Here is a 20528-nt window from a genome sequence, read left to right on the forward strand (position 1 = left end):
AAGGAACCAGCATCGATCCATTATGCTGTATACAATAAATTACCAAAAATTAGTTTATGATTAACCTCCGGCACTTCAATGAATGTTTGGCGACACTAGTGATACAACTGACCACCAAAGTGAACCTATTGTATAAAAATGTATTTTCTTGGTATCATCTTCCTTGATCAGGTTGGAAAATAGAAGCTCAAATATGTGACTTCTCTTATGTATTGTGTTTCATTATTTGTGCATTTAGTAAATAATAAAGTATTTTTCTCTATATTTTTACTTGTGTGCTGCGTAAGAAGAAAGTACCTGAAGTACTTACAACTGTGGTTAACTCAAGTTGCCACAATTTTCCATTTTCACGGTATCGATTCCCAACATGGAGAAATTTCCTATTGCCATTTCGCAATTGGACCTTACAATTAGTGAACAATTGGCAGATGTGTTTGACAAACAGTCTTTCGCTACTCCTCAAAATGCTGTCTTGGAACATTTCGTACTGCCCCCAGAATCACACCTACAGAAAACCATGGAGAGTGAGTTAGTGATTGGTGCTTCCCCTTCCCAAGTGTTCTACACCCTATGCGCCTTGGTGGGACAAAATCTACTATCAGAGCAATCACTAATGCTTTTTTGGTTCTGATGTTTGCTCCCACATGTCCAGGGAAATATTATCAGCTTTTCCGGACCTTCCCATTGACGAAGTGGCACGAAAAGCAGACTCTGACTAGCACTTATGCTGATTCAAATTTGTGTAAAATGAAAGCTGAGGTTATGGCAGATAGCCTTGAGCCAAGCATTTCAGCCTCAGCAGCTTCTGGGGGTCCTGCACCGTGCATCATTTCCCTTCCTGCGCCAGGGCCAACTATGAGTCATCTCATCGATGAGCTGGCCTACCTTAATGCCAGGTTGCAATGACAAGAAGCAGCCATGCAGCAGTCTCCAAATGACAGGCCAACATACAGATGGTGCTAGTTTCATAAATATTTTGGCAAAGCTGCTCGATATTGTATGAAACCATGCTTTTACTGAAACTTCCCAGATGATGCCAGTAGGTGGGTATATTTGTCAAGGTCTGTTAAAGTACCTACAAGCCATACACAATGGAACTGAACCCACAGTGACAGTTTCTCACAGACTTTTCATAAAGGACAAACATATTGGGAATAATTTCTTAGTGGACTCAGGATACGGGATTAGTGTTTAGCCTAAGTCACATAATATGCACTGCTCTAGTGAGCAAGCACTTATTCTTGTAACAGTTAACGGCCCCCACATTGAAATGTTTGGAATGGTGCAGTTGACTTTGCAGTTCAGTGATGAGCTGCAATCCACTTTGGCCTTTGTGGTTGCTGATGTCAAAGGTGGAATTATCGGTGCTGCCTTTTTATGTTATTTTGCTTTCATGGTGGATTTAGCGCATCAATGTCTTCGGAAAGCGCCACTCTCTCTTACAACCTCTGCAGCATCAGTTCATGTTGTGACCAACGCCATTGGGCTCTGTCACTCAACGATATCTGCGACAGCCACGCCAACTGTGCCACGTTTGAAGGATTCATTACCATTTCCATACCCATGTTCACTGCACACACGTTCTGCCGCTAACATAATGAAGCTACATGAGAGTTGGCACAGGCTTATGGCTCAAATTTCTACTGTACAAGCTCGCCATAATGCCAAACTGTGTACCGTTAATAGCCTGCATGAAACCAATATTTTCTGTAAGTGTTCTTGTGAGGTCAGTGATATGTGATGGTGCTGCTGTCAACACTGACACTGAAAAATATTAGGTGCTCACTGAATCTGGAAAATTTTGCCCCTTACTTAAAGCATCCAGCCAATGACAGTTATGTTCATGCAATTCAATCCGTTCCATATGCTGAAATAAAAATTATTAACTTTGAAGCTGTAGATATGAAGTGGAATTTTATTTTGAAGTTACATTATCTGCAAGAGTGTGATACTTTAAAATTTGCCAATTCAGTCTCTGATTCACATGATAATTTCTATAATACAAAAATGAATGTTTCTTTAGCAGCCCAGAAAATGAAATTCAATGTTCATGACACCATTAAATTTTTAGCAAGTTCCAAGCACTCAGATATTCATGGCACCTCTGCCACTGTAGAATTCATCAGAATTATTGATAAACAGTTTGATGTGTGCAACTCAGATGAGTTCATGTTAAGTGCTTTAAACAACCACTGAGAGCGGAAAATGCAAATTATTGGACTGAATTTCTTTGTCTCGCTGAAAAATTCCTTCAAATATTAAGGATTGATGGTGTGTGCACAGTAGTACATCCACTAAAAGCATTTTTGCTGGTACTTTTATATGCATACATGGTCTTAGAAGCCTCTCCCAGAAGTTTCTGTTTTGGCGTACAAAACCTCTTAAGTATTTTTAACATACAAACTCTCAGAAGATGATCTAGAACTCTTTTTTTCTTGCATCAGATCTAGATTTGGTTGGAACAATAATCCCACGACATTACAGTTCCAGTCTGCTCTGGGAACAATGTTACTACTGCAAGTGACAAGAGTAATGTAGATGACACTGTGAAAGTGAGCTCTTTCAGAGTTCATGAATTCACGTGCCATAATAAGTAAAGTGATAAGTTCACTGATGTTAGTGTAGATACTAGTTACTTTGAGGCTCATGATTCAGCACTACTCAGTGAATTCTAGGATAATATTAGTTGTTATATAACAGGATATGTTGTGAAAAAGATTATGCAAATGTTAAGATGTGCTGAGTCCAAAGAACTTATTAGTGTTCCTTACATTTGCCCAAATGATCACACTTACTGCAAGACTGCTGTGCTCTTGCTCTATAACGAACTGGTTTACGGATCTCAACAGACCTGGCTCCAGAGTCTCATTTAACAAGGTCAGATTCTGCCTTGGCAAAAACTCTAAAGTGGCTTCTGGCCAATACAGCTGTGGCTGCGTAACATTCAATTGTGTGACTCCTGAAATTGACGCTGGCAGATGGTAGGTTGGTCCTATTACGTTATACTTTGCTCCATTGATTAAAATTCCGCACCCCTCGAGCTCTAAACATTTCGCTTCCGTAAACACTCCTTGCCCAAAACAACTTGCCACTACTTCCAAATTCTACATCTACATTTATACTCCGCAAACCACCCAACGGTGTGTAGCGGAGGGCACTTTACTTGCCATTGTCATTACCTCCCTTTCCCTTTCCGCTCGCGTATGGTTCGCTGGAAGAACGACTGCCGGAAAGCCTCCGTGCCCGCTCGAATCTCTATAATTTTACATTCGTGATATCCTCGGGAGATATATGTAGGGGGAAGCAATATATTCGATACCTCATCCAGAAACGCCCCTCCCGAAACCTCGACAACAAGCTACACCGCGATGCAGAGTCTGCCACTTGAGTTTGCTAAACATCTCCGGTACGCTATCACGCTAACCAAATAACCCTGTGACGAAATGCGCCGGTCTTCTTTGGGTCTTCTCCATCTCCTCTGTCAACTCAATCTGGTACGGATCCCACACTGGTGAGGAATACACATGTATAGCTCGAATGAGTGTTTTGTAAGCTACCTGCTTTGTTAATGGACTACATATTCTAAGGACACTCCCAACGAATCTCAACCTGGTACCCACCTTACCAACAATTAATTGAAATGATCATTTCACTTCAAATCGTTCCACACGCATACTCCCAGATATTTCACATAAGTAAGTGCTACCAGTAGGTAGAGAAGATCCAATGCATCCTGACTCGTTGCAAGCTCAATTTTGGTTAAACGAAGTCCCTTGGGCAGTCTGTTCTATTTCCCCTGAGCTAAAAATAACTGCACCGTGCACGTGTCCCATATTTTTAGCTTCGCAGATTTTCCTCCAACATTCACTATTTTTGATCCAAATTCTACACCGATTGTGTGACTACTTTCATCCATAAACTTGCATTATATGACTTGGCGCAATAAACACGACTTTCGTGACACAGCACTGTTGATAACTAAAAATTTAAACAAGAAATCGTAAGACTCTGACATCGTCGAACACATATTTATTACGGCTTTGCCCAAAAATTTACTCCGACGCATTTATCTCTCCAGAACTGCGATTTATTTCTCCTCCAACAACACTCCACATACGTCAGACGCTACACTTCCCTTTTCAGTAACCTGAGGACAGCGATCACCATCACCCTTCCTCCATCTTCAAAAAGACTGCTGCCCCTAGTAGGCTCACAATACTCGAAAACACATTTAAAATACAATGCCTAATTAATCTATACAAACCCAATGATACATGACACGAAAACAAAAAAAACTACAAATATTCTACTACTTTCCAGAACGCAAAGCATATGGTACTTCATGCTGTACTCTATCTTCCGTGTTTCATCTGCGCTTAGCACCGCTCTTCACTCTCTCTTTCTTCCTCTTACCTACCTGTGACACGCCTGGAATCACATCCGGGCAACCTTTAAATGGCTGTAATCACCCAATGTGTACTATCGTCGGTCTAGTTGGCAGCCGAAGCTTCACATTAACGGGATATGTGGTTTCAACAACTTGGTATGGCCCTCGTACCTCGTGAGGAACTTCTTCGTTTTCCCTTTTTGCGTATAGGGGCTGGACAGCATTACCCATTGCCCCACCCTATACTGCAGTAAACGTCCTCTCCGTGCCTTTCCAAACCCTTTGTATTCGCCTTTTGTACTCGTTTCCAAACATCCCGAATTGTCTTTGCGAATTGACTTACAGATTCACCAGTCCTTCTTTTCTGTATCTTCACTAAATCAAACGGTGACGGCATTTTTCGCCCGTACACTACCTCATATGGAGACAAACCAGTATTTTTATGGACTTTTGCATTGTACGCGCATACAATATGCTTCAATTACTCGTCCCACTGATGGTGATGAGAATCCACATAAAAACTCAGCATCTTCTCGATTGTTCTGTGTACCCGTTCTGTCCTTCCGTTGGCCTCCGGATGCAACGCGCTCGTCCTCAACTTCTTTACGTTGAACAATTCACATAGTTCCTTCATTAAATCCGACATGAAGTTGGTCCCTTGGTCAGTAATTATTGTCTCTGGTACACCAAACTTCAAAATCCAGTTATTTACTAACGCTTGCGCGACCATTGCTGCCTGTTGATTTGGCATAGCCACCATCTCCACATACCTTGAAAAATGATCTGTTATTGTCAGAACGAATCTGTTTCCCGATGGTGTTCGGCTAAAATGTCCTAAGACATCAATCCCCAGGAAAGAGAATGAACATGTTGCCCCCGGTAATCGTTGTAGCTGTATCTGTTTCCGACTCAAATCTGCTCTCTGCGCACATGGTATGCAATTCTTGACATACTGATCCACATCTCCCCGCCAATCCGTTTTCGTCGCTCTACACCCCCCATGACCGGATACCACGTGATCATGTGCTTCCTTTAAAACCTCATACCTTAACTTCGCTGGCACTACTACCCTTGGCCCTAACTTCGTTTCCCTGCACAGAAGACCGTCGTACGCATTAAACTGTGGCTGTGTCCGATACAGTTTACAATCGTTGTCCGCGTCCTGTAATTTTTGCCGCACCGCTAGGTCATAACCTATGACTTCTAGTTTTGCCACCTTCCTACTTAGTGCAGCCGCATTACTGTGCTTTTTCCCAGGCTTGTGCACCACCTCGTAGTCGAATTCACTAAGCCTCACAGCCCATCGAGCGAGTCTAGTTGACTGATCCTTCAACTCCAACAACCACTTCAATGCAGCATGATCTGTCATACCCGAAATCTTCTCCCATATAAATAACATTTAAAATATGTGTTTCCATATATTACGCTAAGCATCTCCCTCTCTGTTGTTGAGTAATTCCTCTCTGCTGCATTCAACTGCCTCGACGCATAGGCTACAGGATGTTCTTTCCCATCAATTTCCTGACTAAGAACAAACCCAAATGCTTGATTCGATGCATCGCATGCTAGTATAAACTCCTTTTCAAGATCTGGAAACACAAGAACCGGACTTGATGTTAACACTTCTTTCAGTTTGTCAAACGCTTTCTGACACTCTTCTGTCCACTCAAATTTCACATCCTTCCGTAACAATTGCGTCAATGGCTGTGCTAAATCTGCAAAACCCTTCACCAACTTTCAAAAATTGCAGATTCCGATGAATTACTGCACTTCCTTAACTGTTTTCGGTTCCCGAAAATCCCTTACAGCCTGTACCAACCTCGAATCTGTTCGCACTCCGTCCTTACTGATAATATGACCCAGATATTTTACTTCTTCTAACGCGAAATGACACTTCTCCAGGCTCGACGTCAAACAAGCTTCTCTTAACGCCATAAAGACTTCCCTTAACCGCTGTCTATGTTGCTCCATACTACTTGAAAACACTATAATATCATGCAAATAGACAAGACACTGCCGTGGTTTCAAACCCCTCAATACACTGTCTAGCAACCTCTGAAACGTTGCCGGAGCGTTTTTCAACCCGAATGGCATTCTGATGTACTGGTTATGGCCCCCAGGTGTAGAGAAAGCAGCTTTTGGACGATCCTCAGGAGCCACCTCTAACTGATGATAACCACTTTTCAAATCCATCGTAGGAAAGTACTGGCACTGTCCTAAGTGATCCAAAGTCTCCGATATGTTTGGAATGGGGTATGCGTCCGTTACTGTCTTATTATTGAGGTATCGATAGTCACAACAGAACCTGTATTTCTTAGTTCCATCCGTAGTTTTTTTTTAGGCACAACGACAATTCCCGCTCCCCACCAACTATTACTATGCTCTATAATACCGTCCTCAAGCTGCTGATCATTGAAATCCCCCACAATCGGCCGCAAATACCTCGGTATTCTGTATGGTTTACGGTAAACCGGTGCTTCATTCCCTGTTGGTATCTTATGTTGAACGAATGGAGTTGCTGGTAACGGCCCTTGTGGCAAAAACAAATCCTTAGATTCCCACAATAATTCTTCCATCTGCTCCCTTTCTTCTCCTTTCAAATGCTTAATTTTGTCACGTAATGCAGTTGTATCGGCAGTTAGTGATTGATCGCTTCGTCTACCTCTCGAACACCAGTCTTCATCATCTGGCACATCCAAATTTGCTACTAAAACTCCTTTCCTCAAATTCGCGTCTACAGCGATAAAATTATCCACGTTCTCGGGAACTACTCGCCCGTCATTCACCTCCTGTACGCGTACAACACTACGTTTCACAAAACAACCCAGTGAACGCAAAACTTCATTATCCTCCAATGGTTCAATAACACATACTGTACCCACAGGTAGATTCGACTCCACACTTACCCAGAGCGACTTCCCAGTGCCACTAGACACACACTCATGCGAATTAAGCCTTAATACTAATGTACGCGGTTCAATTGGTTTGTTCATTACGTTGAACGCCCCTGGCGACAGCTCTGCATTGACAACAGTTTCCCCTAGCGGTCTCGGTCCGGCACACAGTTTTGCCGGCCAGAGTGGCCGAGCGGTTCTAGGCGTTACAGTCTGGAACAGGTTCGAATCCTGCCTCGGGCATGGATATGTGTGATGTCCTTAGGTCAGTTAGGTTTAAGTAGTTCTAAGTTCTAGGGGACTGATGACCTCAGCAGTTAAGTCCCATAGTGCTCAGAGCCATTTGAACCATTTTTGAACCACTAGCGGAAATAACATTCCACCAAGTTCCACAGTTCGTTGTCCAAGGTCAATTTTGGTATGATGTTGATGCAAGAAATCTACTCCTAAGATCATGTCGTAGCCCTCGCTCACCCATGGTACTACCTCCATGCATGCAAGAAATCGGACTTTCCCTATGCGAAAGTCAACTGTCACCGACCGCAGAGGCATGACCTCCTTATCCCCCACTCCACGCAACATGTAACGTGGTGGGTCTAACTTCCCACGTCCCATTATATTCTTAGTAGCCACTGACACTTGCGCCCCTGTGTCCAACAAAATCTTAAACTTTTTGGTTCCTACGGATCCTACCACTGAACATTCCACCTCTGCATACGTATTCGTAGCATTGGAATTAAACGGGAGCCCTTTAGGTGGGTCTTGGGCCCCCTCTGTCGTTTAACGCTTGTCCACCTCTCCTATCTCCATTTCTCCATCCTCCACGCTGCTGATTTCCTACCCTTCCTCTATTCCTTGGTGACTGGGTACAATGCCTCTGCACATATCCCGTGTGACCACACTTTAAACATTTTATTCCCGCTACAAATACTGTTTGCCTCTTGCGTTCCCCTGTTGCCACGTCTATTTCCCCATATTGAATTGCCAGCTGAATGGCCGAATACAAATCTTTCGGAGTTCCTTCACGCACTTTCCGTGACATATGCGCGTAACCCTCTCAAAAATACATCAAGTGTCTTTTGCTCGGCCTCATACAACAGAACACTGTTCGCTTCATCGCTCTGACCCAACTCGTAAGTGTACTCATTAATTTCCCTTATCCTGTCCGCAAATTTCTCCACCGTCTCCCCCTGTCTCTTTGTGATTGCACTTAACCTCTCCCTAAAGTACCGAGCGCTATTCTGTTTCTTGTATCTTTGTAAAAGCCCTTCCTTTAACTGCTTAAACTGTCCTGCCTTCCTTAAGGCCTCAGAACACCTTACATTATGTTGTCGCTTCACCCGTTAGTCTTATCTTGGCTACTTGTAACAACCTCTCATCAGACCAACCATTCATCGCAGCTGAAATTTCCAAGTCCTCCACAAACGAACGTACATCCTCAGATGCCTTGCCAGAAAACGCAATAATCAAACTCACGGCGGCTGGATGAATCTCCTGCACCCTAGGCAACAACGACTTATCAGATACGGTTTCCCACTCACTTCTATATGTTAATTCATTTCTCAGCTGAGTATTGTCCGCTGTCAATTGTGCTACTTTTTCCAACAAAATCCGCATCGCTTCTGGTTCCGACACACCATTCGTCCTTGACTCTGCCATTGTGTTGCTTTCGTTCTTAGTTAGCACCAAAGTTCAGGCACTATGGGAGCTGGTGTTGGCACCATATTTGTGTGGGCTGTGTTTACATAGAATTAACTTGCTCCTCTGGTTCAATTGGACAAATCATTGAATGGAAATGGTTATGTTCAGCTACTTAAAGACCATTTGCAGCTATTCATGTTACAAACAATGATGGGATTTTTATAGATGACAGTGCACCTCATCACCGGGCCAAAATTGTTCACAGTTGGTTTGAAGAACTTTCTGAACAATTCAAGTGGATAATTTGGGCACCCAGATACCCCAACATGAATCCTTTCAAACATTTGTGGGACATAATTGAGATGTCAGTTCATGATCAAACTTGTGCACCAGCAACACTTGCAATTATAGAGACAGCATGGTTCAATATTTCTGCCGGGCACTTCCAATGACTTACTGAGTCCATGCCATGCGGTGTTGCTGCACTACTCTGGGTAAAAGAAGGTCCAACATGATATCAGGAGCCATCCCATAAGATTTGACACCTCATTGTATTACACCATTAGTCTGTGAATGTATTTTATATTTATGAGATAGTCTTCTTCTCTTCTTCTTCAGTAGCTCTACAGCCCTTGGTGAGCCTTGGCTTCTTCAACAATCTTCCTCCACACTTCTCGGTTATTTGCTGCTCTTTTCCACCCCCGGACTCCCATATTGCTGATATCCATTATTACCTCATCGATCCATCTTCTTCTAGGTCTCCCCTTTCGCCTAACTGAATGGATCATACCTTTCATCATTTTCTTTGGAATTCTACCCTCTGCCATTCTCTCCAAGTGTCCCAGCCATCGTATTCGCTGTGATTTAACAAATTTTACTATGTCCCTGCCTTGTACTAACTCTTGTAATTCGGCATTGTAGCGTATTCTCCAGCCTTCTTCCTCCCTTATTGGCCCATAGATTTTGCATAGTATTTTCCGCTCAATGCTTCTTAGAGCATTTTTATCGTGTTCTGTCAACGTCCATACCTCTGAGCCGTATGTGATAACTGGGCGGACTAGGGAATTATATATTAGCAATTTAGTTTTTCTTGTAACAAGGCTACTTTTGAAAAGCTGCATATTTGCAAAGTAAGCTCTGTTTCCTGCTTGTATTCTTTCCCTTATAGCCTTTCCAATACTGTTATCATTTGTTATTAGGGCTCCCAAGTAGTTAAAAGAGGACACTCCATTGAAGCATTTCCCATTGATGTTTAGGTTTTAGGGGTTCTTCTGGCCTCAGATTGTGACATTACCATATATTTTGTTTTGTTTACATTTACTATGAGGCCAATTTTTAAGGCTTCTGTTTCCATTGCCCAGTATGTTTCTAGAAGTGTATTGGTATTTCTTCCTACTATAGCAATGTCATCAGCGTATGCACATATCTGGCTAGTTTTCATAAATATGGTGCCTCTTTTGTTGATTTTATTTACTGCACTATGCAGGGCAATGTTGAATTGGACAGTGGAGAGACTATCCCCTTGCTTCACACCTTTATTAAAGTCAAAGCTTTCACTTCTTCTGCTAAGGACCTTTACTTTTGCTCTTGTCTCTGTCATTGTCATTATTAATTTAGCACATATACCAACTTCTTTCAGTACTCTGTATAGTTCTTGCTGGTTTATGCTGTCAAAGGCTTGTTTGAAATCGATGAATAAGAAATGCAGATCTATATCATATTCATAGAACTTTTCCATCATTTGCCTTATCACAAATATTTGATCAGTTGTTCCTCTGTCCGGTCGAAAGCCACACTGAAATTCCCCTAGTATGCTTTCTGCACACTTCCGTATCCTTTCGTTTAGTATACTTGTGAAGATCTTATAAGCTGTACTTAAGAGTGTTACACCTCTATAGTTTTCAAATGCTGTTCTGTCCCCTTTCTTATAAATGGGGACTATTATTCCAATTTTCCAATTATCTGGCATAGTTTCTGTTTCCCATATATCTGATATTAATGTGTGCAGTTCCTTTATTACAGCCTTGCCAACAGTTTTTATTAATTGAGCAATTATGCTGTCTTCCCCAGGGGCTCGATTGTTTTTTTGACTTGTGCACAGCCTGGGAGACCTCTTGTAGTGTTGGCTTTCTTGCCTCATTGGTTTCATTGTCTACTTCCAGCTCCACTCTTCCCTCCTGTGCAGCTGTCTCTTCATCTTCTATGCTGGTGCTTAGTGTATCTTTGAAATATTCTGCCCATCTTCCCACTATCTGTTCTTCCTTCCTTATCATTTTCCCATCTTTACTGGAACAGGCCATTGTTTTTGGTTGGAATCTATTCTTCATTTTTCCTATGGCATGATAGAACTTTCTTATTTCACTCTGTTCCTTTAGTTCTTCTAGTTCTTGAAATTTCTTCTTATTCCACTCACCTTTCTTTCTCTTGCACAGTCTGTTAGCTCTTCTCCATAATTCTCTATATTGTTCCACATTATTTCTGGTTTCTCTCTGTAGCATTTTTGTTCTTGCCCTGTTCTTTTCCTCTATTGCTGACCTGCAATCTTCATCAAACCACTCCTGGGTTCTTCTGTTCCTTCTTATGCCTATTATTTCCTCTGCAGCATCCTTAATGGCTTTTTCAAACCTGTTCCACCTTTCATCTACTCCTACTGTGGTCTCTTCATTGCTCAACTTTCTGCTTAGTGTTACTTGGTAATTTTTTTACTTCATCAGGGATGTTCAGTTTGTCTGTATTCCATTTCATCATCTTTCCCATTCTGTTGCCATTTGTTAGTGACAGTTTCTCTCTCAAGACTGATTTTATCAAAAAGTGGTCTGAATCACAGTTTGGTCCTCTGCAGCTCCGTACATCCGTAACTGACGTGGAGTGGCGTGCAATCACTAAAATATGATCAATCTGATTGACTACTCCATTGGCTGCAGACGTCCAAGTACCCAGATGGATCCTTTTATGTGGAAAGCAGGTACTTTTAATAATCATATTATTCCTTGCTGCGAATTGGCACAGTAAGTCTCCATTCTCATTGTTTTCTTCATGTAGTGAATATTTTCCAGAAACTCCATACAGATGTTCATTCCTCCCTATTTTTGCATTAAAATCTCCTATTGCTAGCATCGGGTTATATTTAGGTACTGCACGGTATACTTTTTCCAAGTCTTCATAGAACTGTTCTTTAATTATATCCTCTTTTTCCTCTGTTGGTGCATGTGCATTAACTATTGATACATTCCTAAATTTACCTTTTAGTCTGAGTCTGCACATCCTTTCATTTATGGGTTCAAATTCTAGAAGTCTTTTCCTAACTTCCCTAGTTATTATAAACCCTGTTCCAAGTTGGCCTGTTCTTTCTTCTGGTCCACTATATACCAATGAGTACTCAGGTTTATCTACCTGCCCATTCCCCTGCCATCTTATTTCCTGTAGCCCTACAATATCATATTTGAATTTTAAAATTTCATTGGCTATTTCTTTCATTTTTCCAGGCTGTAGCATTGCCCTCACATTCCATGATGCTACCTGTTAGATCCTTTATCCGTTTCCTTTGCCGGGGTCATGATACATGCTTTCCATCCAGCTTCCGAGGCTTCTGTTGAATTTCCGTAATATTATTTTTTTTACAGTATGGGGTTATTAGCCCCATGCCCAACCCCCAACCTGGAGGACCAGGATTTGTATGAGGTTTACTCCTCTAGGGAAGCTGGCTTCACTACGCCTCTAGAGCCCTCCCTGTCCTATGTTGTGGGACACACTTTGTCTGGTTCCTCTGTCGAGACCAGTCCAGCTTGGGAGACCATGCCAGTAGCTATGCTACTGCCAGCATAGCTCTCGACTTCACCGAAGCACGCAAACCCTCCTGCCTGGCACTGAAGGTGCCTACTATAAGGCAGTGTCGCCTGAGAGGGTTTATGAGATACTGCCCTTCCATAATTTGTGAACCCAAAGAAGAAATTCTAATCTCTTGGGTAGGTTATCTGCTGCAATTCATATAGATAAGTACAGTCACAAATACCATTCATAATGTTCTATATTCTGTCAGTGGCACCATCCAGGTCATTAAAAATGAGATAGAGATTCTACAGTGCCCGCCTCCTGTGTTTCGACCACTAGGTTCCACGCCACATACTGATCCATTTTGGTACATCACGGTTTCAACCTCTCTGGTCATGACACAGTGATATAAACACATAACAATGCTTTGCACATAATTACAACAGTGTCTAAGACATCATATTCAGAATGAACATGTTTGCAGTCATTTCATGTTCACTGGTACCACATGTGAGATCAACAGAAATATCCACTCATCAGCTTTCGCAGTCGTCCCACACTGTATTTGCAAGTTCAGGCCCCACAGTTTGCGCCCAGTCAATTGAAAATGTAGTTGCAGTACATGGAGCACATTTTCAAACAACAGCAAATTAGTTCCACTTTTGAATAGTTCACTTTAGTGATCAGTAATCTTGATCAATGTGTTACTTCAGTAGTGCTGGACATTATATTATGAGCCTCCCTGCACAAAGCCTACAATACTCTCACAGTAGTGGTGATTTCACACTGCAACAAAATCAGTGGGTCAAAGGCACATGCAAATCCTGTATCATGACAGGCATGATGACATGATACCATCTGAATTCTGGAGACATCTGCATGGAATGATTACCAGTTTGGGATGCTTTGCTGTTACGCATTTGGCAGCAAGAATTGCTAACAAAGTGAGATTAACTTGAATTACTCAGGAAGGGCATCCATTATACTAGTTACCAATAAAGCACACATCTTGCCCAAAACATATGCCACAATGCCCACCATGATCACTTCCATTCACTCTGAAGAGAGCCGAACCATCCCAGACCAGCCCAACGTGCTGCTGCCTAGCCACCATGCCACCTCCACCTGAAAGTCACAGTGTGTTCTCAAGGACCAGTGAACTCTCCATACCACTGTCAAGAGGCTAACTAAGCAGTTGAAAATGTTGCACTTATGGATCATGACATCTGAGAGCAAACGTACCCACTGCACATGCCCACAGTGGCCTCATAGCCATGAGACCACTCAGACTAATGTTTGCTGTTCCACAGACATTTTTGTCACCTGGCAACTAAGTGCAAGAAATCATGCTTGCACCACAACGCCGAGACTTGATTTGGTTCAGGTGCAACAGTAGGACACCCACTTACAGCACCTATTGTTTAAGAACAGTCAAAAAGACAGTATAGGACTGCTCAGCCTACCACTCGTATCGGCATGACCCCAAAGCTGCCGACTACTGAATGGCTACACAACAATACATCACAAAGATTGTTCATTACCGACCACTATTGAAGGCTAGTGTTATTAATCAAACAGGATCAGAGATCAACACACTGCTGACTACATTTTACCCAGATGCAAAACAACACACTATGGCCAATTTAATAGCAGTTAAAAAGTCTGTCATATGTGCATATGGTCACAAAACGTTTGAGGTTGACAATGATCTCTTTGAGAACTGCAAGTGGTCTTACACATTAACCAACATTGTTCAAACTATTTCGGGTGCTGATTTCCTCAGACAGGCTGCCATGACCACCAATTTACCAAATGAATGACTGATAAACTCCATCAGCAGTCACACTATTGTTGCAGTAAAGTCTTATTCATCAAAGTCACAATGCCCAGGGTGTATAATTTAAGTGCTAACACCTCAAATGGCCATCATCATTACTGGAAGTCCTACTGCCACAACTTGAAATCACACCTCCAGGCCATGAGAAAAGATTACGTAATAATGAGGTGTGAAATAATCAAGTTACATGAGGATAATGTGGTGTTGAAGGATACCCTACTGGAAATAGAAGGCCAACTCTAAGTGGCCCAAAACATTAGAACAACATAGGACACCTTTGCATTGCATCCATGCTCTGCATATGACTGTGTCCATGGATTAACAGTGGGCCGTAAAACTACAGGGCAGGGGCACACATACTACGATGCACCATGTCTGTACCAAACCTGGTCTGTAATTTCGTCATGAGCCCATACCATTGTGTGGACAAGACTACCAACGATTTCCAGTGGCTACACAATGGCACCGGGGAAACCAACACCTCACACCCATCCAGCTCTATCTGCTACCAATGGCACTCCTCCCAACCATCATTCTACAGTACAGGCTGTGTCACTGACTGCAGTTACATGTCCATCATGCCCAGTCACACACAAGCTGGCTGTGAGGTCAAATTCAAACTCCCTCTCATTTTTTACGCGAGGGAGGGGGGGGGAGGGGGGGGAGGGAGGGAGGGGGTTGCTGCGTGGGAGTGACATAATCAACTAATAGATGTGTGACAAGTGCAGTGAGTCATTAACTTTTCATGTTCTCTGTTGCTTACTGTTCTGGTTTGTTCACTAATACACTGTTATTCCCTGTATGTATTTTATATGTAGTAGATGGTGTCCCTACATGGTCCCACATTGCACAGTAATTCATACTGTAGGCATATACTAAAATTTACACAATAAAATTAACAAATGCATATATTGGGTAAACATTGCAACTGAACATCTTTTAGAAGCCACTTTATGGACCTAGGGAGTGTTATATGTATACACTCTCTAGTGGTGTTTCTAGTTAACAGGAAGAGTGGATTTAGGATGAAGTCAACAACTCATATCACATAACTAGAGGAAGTAATAATTTCCATATCATATATGTATCTCTTTTTAGATTTCAGAAAGGAGTTTTATTTTCGGGTACAAAAGTCTACAAAAGGTAACCAGTGGGCTGCAGGCAGAAAACTGAACATTTGCAAATATTTAAAAACCAAAGAAAATAACACCTCATTAGCCACTCTTTCAACGATTTATCAGAATATTTGTAGTGAAGCATGTAAATTCCATTAAAAATTAAGCACACTGTTTCATATAGATACATGACAGTGGCAAGACATCAACTTCTTTAAAATGTGTCAAGTGAGAGAAGAGAAAGGCACTTTTTTCATTATTTTCACTTTTGTATAATAAATATACACTCCTGGAAATGGAAAAAAGAACACATTGACACCGGTGTGTCAGACCCACCATACTTGCTCCGGACACTGCGAGAGGGCTGTACAAGCAATGATCACACGCACGGCACAGCGGACACACCAGGAACCGCGGTGTTGGCCGTCGAATGGCGCTAGCTGCGCAGCATTTGTGCACCGCCGCCGTCAGTGCCAGCCAGTTTGCCGTGGCATACGGAGCTCCATCGCAGTCTTTAACACTGGTAGCATGCCGTGACAGCGTGGACGTGAACCGTATGTGCAGTTGACGGACTTTGAGCGAGGGCGTATAGTGGGCATGCGGGAGGCCGGGTGGACGTACCGCCGAATTGCTCAACACGTGGGGCGTGAGGTCTCCACAGTACATCGATGTTGTCGCCACTGGTCGCCGGAAGGTGCACGTGCCCGTAGACCTGGGACCGGACCGCAGCGACGCACGGATGCACGCCAAGACCGTAGGATCCTACGCAGTGCCGTAGGGGACCGCACCGCCACTTCCCAGCAAATTAGGGACACTGTTGCTCCTGGGGTATCGGCGAGGACCATTCGCAACCGTCTCCATGAAGCTGGGCTACGGTCCCGCACACCGTTAGGCCGTCTTCCGCTCACGCCCCAACATCGTGCAGCCCGCCTCCAGTGGTGTCGCGACAGGCGTGAATGGAGGGACGAATGGAGACGTGTCGTCTTCAGCGATGAGAGTCGCTTCTGCCTTGGTGCCAATGATGGTCGTATGCGTGTTTAGCGCCGTGCAGGTGAGCGCCACAATCAGGACTGCATACGACCGAGGCACACAGGGCCAACACCCGGCATCATGGTGTGGGGAGCGATCTCCTACACTGGCCGTACACCACTGGTGATCGTTGAGGGGACACTGAATAGTGCACGGTACATCCAAACAGTCATCGAACCCATCGTTCTACCATTCCTAGACCGGCAAGGGAACTTGCTGTTCCAACAGGACAATGCACGTCCGCATGTATCCCGTGCCACCCAACGTGCTCTAGAAGGTGTAAGTCAACTACCCTGGCCAGCAAGATCTCCGGATCTGTCCCCCATTGAGCATGTTTGGGACTGGATGAAGCGTCGTCTCACTCGGTCTGCACGTCCAGCACGAACGCTGGTCCAACTGAGGCGCCAGGTGGAAATGGCATGGCAAGCCGTTCCACAGGACTACATCCAGCATCTCTACGATTGTCTCCATGGGAGAATAGCAGCCTGCATTGCTGCGAAAGGTGGATATACACTGTACTAGTGCCAACATTGTGCATGCTCTGTTGCCTGTGTCTATGTGCCTGTGGTTCTGTCAGTGTGATCATGTGATGTATCTGACCCCAGGAATGTGTCAATAAAGTTTCCCCTTCCTGGGACAATGAATTCACGGTGTTTTTATTTCAATTTCCAGGAGTGTATTTTTGAGATGTATGTCCCAAAATGGAATGCAGCGTGGGATTACGAAATGCACAAGTGCAGAGCAGGCACATTTTACTGTTTCTGTGTTGATGTCTTTACTGAGAATACTAAAAGCTTAGTAAAAATTGCTCTCTTTATGTATTCCTTCTGTCTAGTACTACTGTCAACATACTTTGTGGTTGCATTTTTATGTTTGTATCGACAATCAGAGTTTTGAGTTGATGAGAACAGTATATTAGTAACACCATAAAACATTACCAACATACCTTTCTGCATACTTATGGACAGATCATTGCAAAGTATAATAAACAGAATTGCTCAGAGTTTGAAAATTCAGGAATTCCTTGTCTTACTACTTGCTCCTTTGACCAACACTTTCACCATTTGTTTGATGATTACCATATTTTTGGACTCTGTTCAAAAGATATGATATGAACCAATAACTGTATTTTCCCCTAATTCTATAGTACCATAGTTTCTGAAATGTAATGTATGGTTGCCAAAGTTTGTGAGCTCAAGGAATAGCCTGTTTTGTGTTTTCCTTCATAAAGTGCACTGTAGAATTAATAAATATGAATATAAAGCTCCATTTATCAATACCCTTTCTCAAAAGACAAACTTTTGCTGACTCAATAAGCAATAACTTCTGAAGAAGCTCTTCAAATCAATAGTTGTTGCACTTGCAGCTAACCTACTGGCACTAGTTTATGTGGCCAGCTGGTACAGAAACATGGAATTTCGTTTAAATTACTCTAGTACAGGAATGGTTTGCTAACAGTTAATGAAAATTTTGAGAATTATTAACAAGATTCCTTTATTATGTAAAAAACACAGATGATAACTTGAAATGAACTTCCAGTGTGCTATACTTTAAAGCAACAATTGAAACAAAACACACCACAGTAACTGTGAGTTTCCAACAGTTCTGTTACAAAAGTCAGCATGGAATTTGTATGTCTATCTCCCTTTGCCTTTTCAGTGGCTTAATATGTGAAAAAAGCATTGTTCACTGAAATTCTAATACAGGTAAGTTATTTTGAAGAAAGTAACTTCTTTTGTGATGCACAAGATCACCTTTAGAATGGCAGGTCAGTGATAATAGCAGTACTTGACTTAGTTACAAATGTAAGTCAGGGTTTTGAAGACAAAATAGTCTATAGCACTGGTACCTTGTGACCTTAGTAAGGTATTCAATTGTACCTCATGTAAGGCAGTCCGCAGCAATGTAAAATCATATGGTTTGGGAGAGTGTTGAGCAAATTCTTCAATCCTACCTAAATAACAGACAGTAGATTGTATCAGTGCAAGAAGCAGACTCATTGACCAGAAGCTGAAATAGAGTGCATCATAGCAACCTGTAATGGAGCCTTTATTGTTCCTGATTTTTGTTAATGACACAAGCACCAATGGGCACACCTTGCAGTTTGCAGATAATAACATTTGTTCTCAAAAAGAGAGAGTGTCGGTCAGTCTTTTCAACAAGTAGAAGCCCTATTAAGCAAAGGCAATGTCTAGTTTACTATGAACAAGATGAAAATTAATGAATACAAAACACAGAGAATGACAAAGAGCTTTATTGATACTGGAGCAATGGGTGGCACAGCAGCCATTAAACTCATGGGCTTTTTCATTGATATTACGTTAACATAACAACAGCACACAAAAATGGTATATTCCAAACTTTCCTGAGTCCTGTATCTCCTGAGGAAATTAAAAGGTACTAACAGTGTACCCTCTAATGTTCCAAAGCTGCATGAGACATGGGCTACTTCTGTGGAGTCACTCTGCAGGCTGCAAGAATATACATTGTTGTACAAAGAAATGCAAAAAAATGACCATGTAAACCAATTGTTTCTAGATTAAGAGTTCTGACTGTTTTTAGACAATATTTATTCAACTGCCTTGCTCCTACAGAAATAAGTCATGAGCACTACAGAAAGAGAAATAAATCTCATCAACATAGCACTGGCAATAGAGTCAGTAAAGAAAGCCCTGGATGATGATTAACAAAAAAACAAAGGGTATCCACATGGTGGCTTTCAAACTGTTGAATGCGCTATCTAAGGGTATCCTGTAACAACCAATGGAGCAATTTAGGACAAAAATTTTGTCTGAACTATGCAGTATGTTCCAGTACTGATTTCATAGTTGTATTATCATTGTACAGTATTTCATAATGTATTTGTTCTCTTTAGAATATTTTATAGCATCAGTTTTAGTATCATAATTTAAATTGCAGTGTTACATTCATTTTATTGTAGAAATACTACTGTAATCTTGATTCATTCTGTTCAGCTATGGCTGGTTAACAACACAGAGCTGGTAATAAATGGACATGATGTCAGACTGCTTTTTGATGATAATAAGCAATATTACCCAAACCACAGGATTATTTGTGTGGCTCTGTGTTATAATACTGCAAATTTCAGAAAGTGTGAGTGGGCAATGAAAAAGTTATCTTGGGAGTAGCACAAAGCTTTTACAATGACTGGGTACAGAAGGATTGATAAAAGAAGAAAGTTTCTCATGAATGTTCATGAAGTGATTGTTGAATATTTCACATAAATTTTTTGCTCAGAGGAAATATCATCTTCATTTTCAATGCATGTTATTGATTGAGTTCTTTTCATTTTACCAACAGTCTCATTGATGGCTGTTAATGTGGCTTTTGCTTTACTACTTGAATTGAGTATGAACTGCCAGTTGCACATTTTCTTGGCTTCACAGCAGACTTGTTTAGTTTGAAATAGTTATTGAATAACTTGCTGTCTGTAGTTTTACTGTAAGCATATTGCAGTGTGTTATTCCTACAAAAGGTTTGTATTCCTGATGTCAGCAGTTTATTTCTAGACATTTTGCATATATTTGGCTTAGATCTAAGTTTGATTGGAAATGCTACATCTTCATGTTTCTACAGAATACTCAAATTTTTGTACCTTACAGTCAACATCACAATCACAATGTACACCCTTCCATCCAGCTTCATGGAGCACATGTGTGAAAGTGAATACTCTGTATTATTTTTGATGTAATTCTTCATACTTTCCTGGCAATCTGTCGACACCTTGAGGGGTCAGTTCAACTGCCAGATATTAGCATTGTTCTAGCATGATATTTCAACAGTGTGATCATTGAAGATGAAGACAGTGAGTCAAATTGTTGCAATATTATGCA

The sequence above is a fragment of the Schistocerca cancellata genome, chromosome 4 (genome assembly GCF_023864275.1).
Source record: "Schistocerca cancellata isolate TAMUIC-IGC-003103 chromosome 4, iqSchCanc2.1, whole genome shotgun sequence".
Taxonomy (NCBI): Eukaryota; Metazoa; Arthropoda; class Insecta; order Orthoptera; family Acrididae; genus Schistocerca; species Schistocerca cancellata.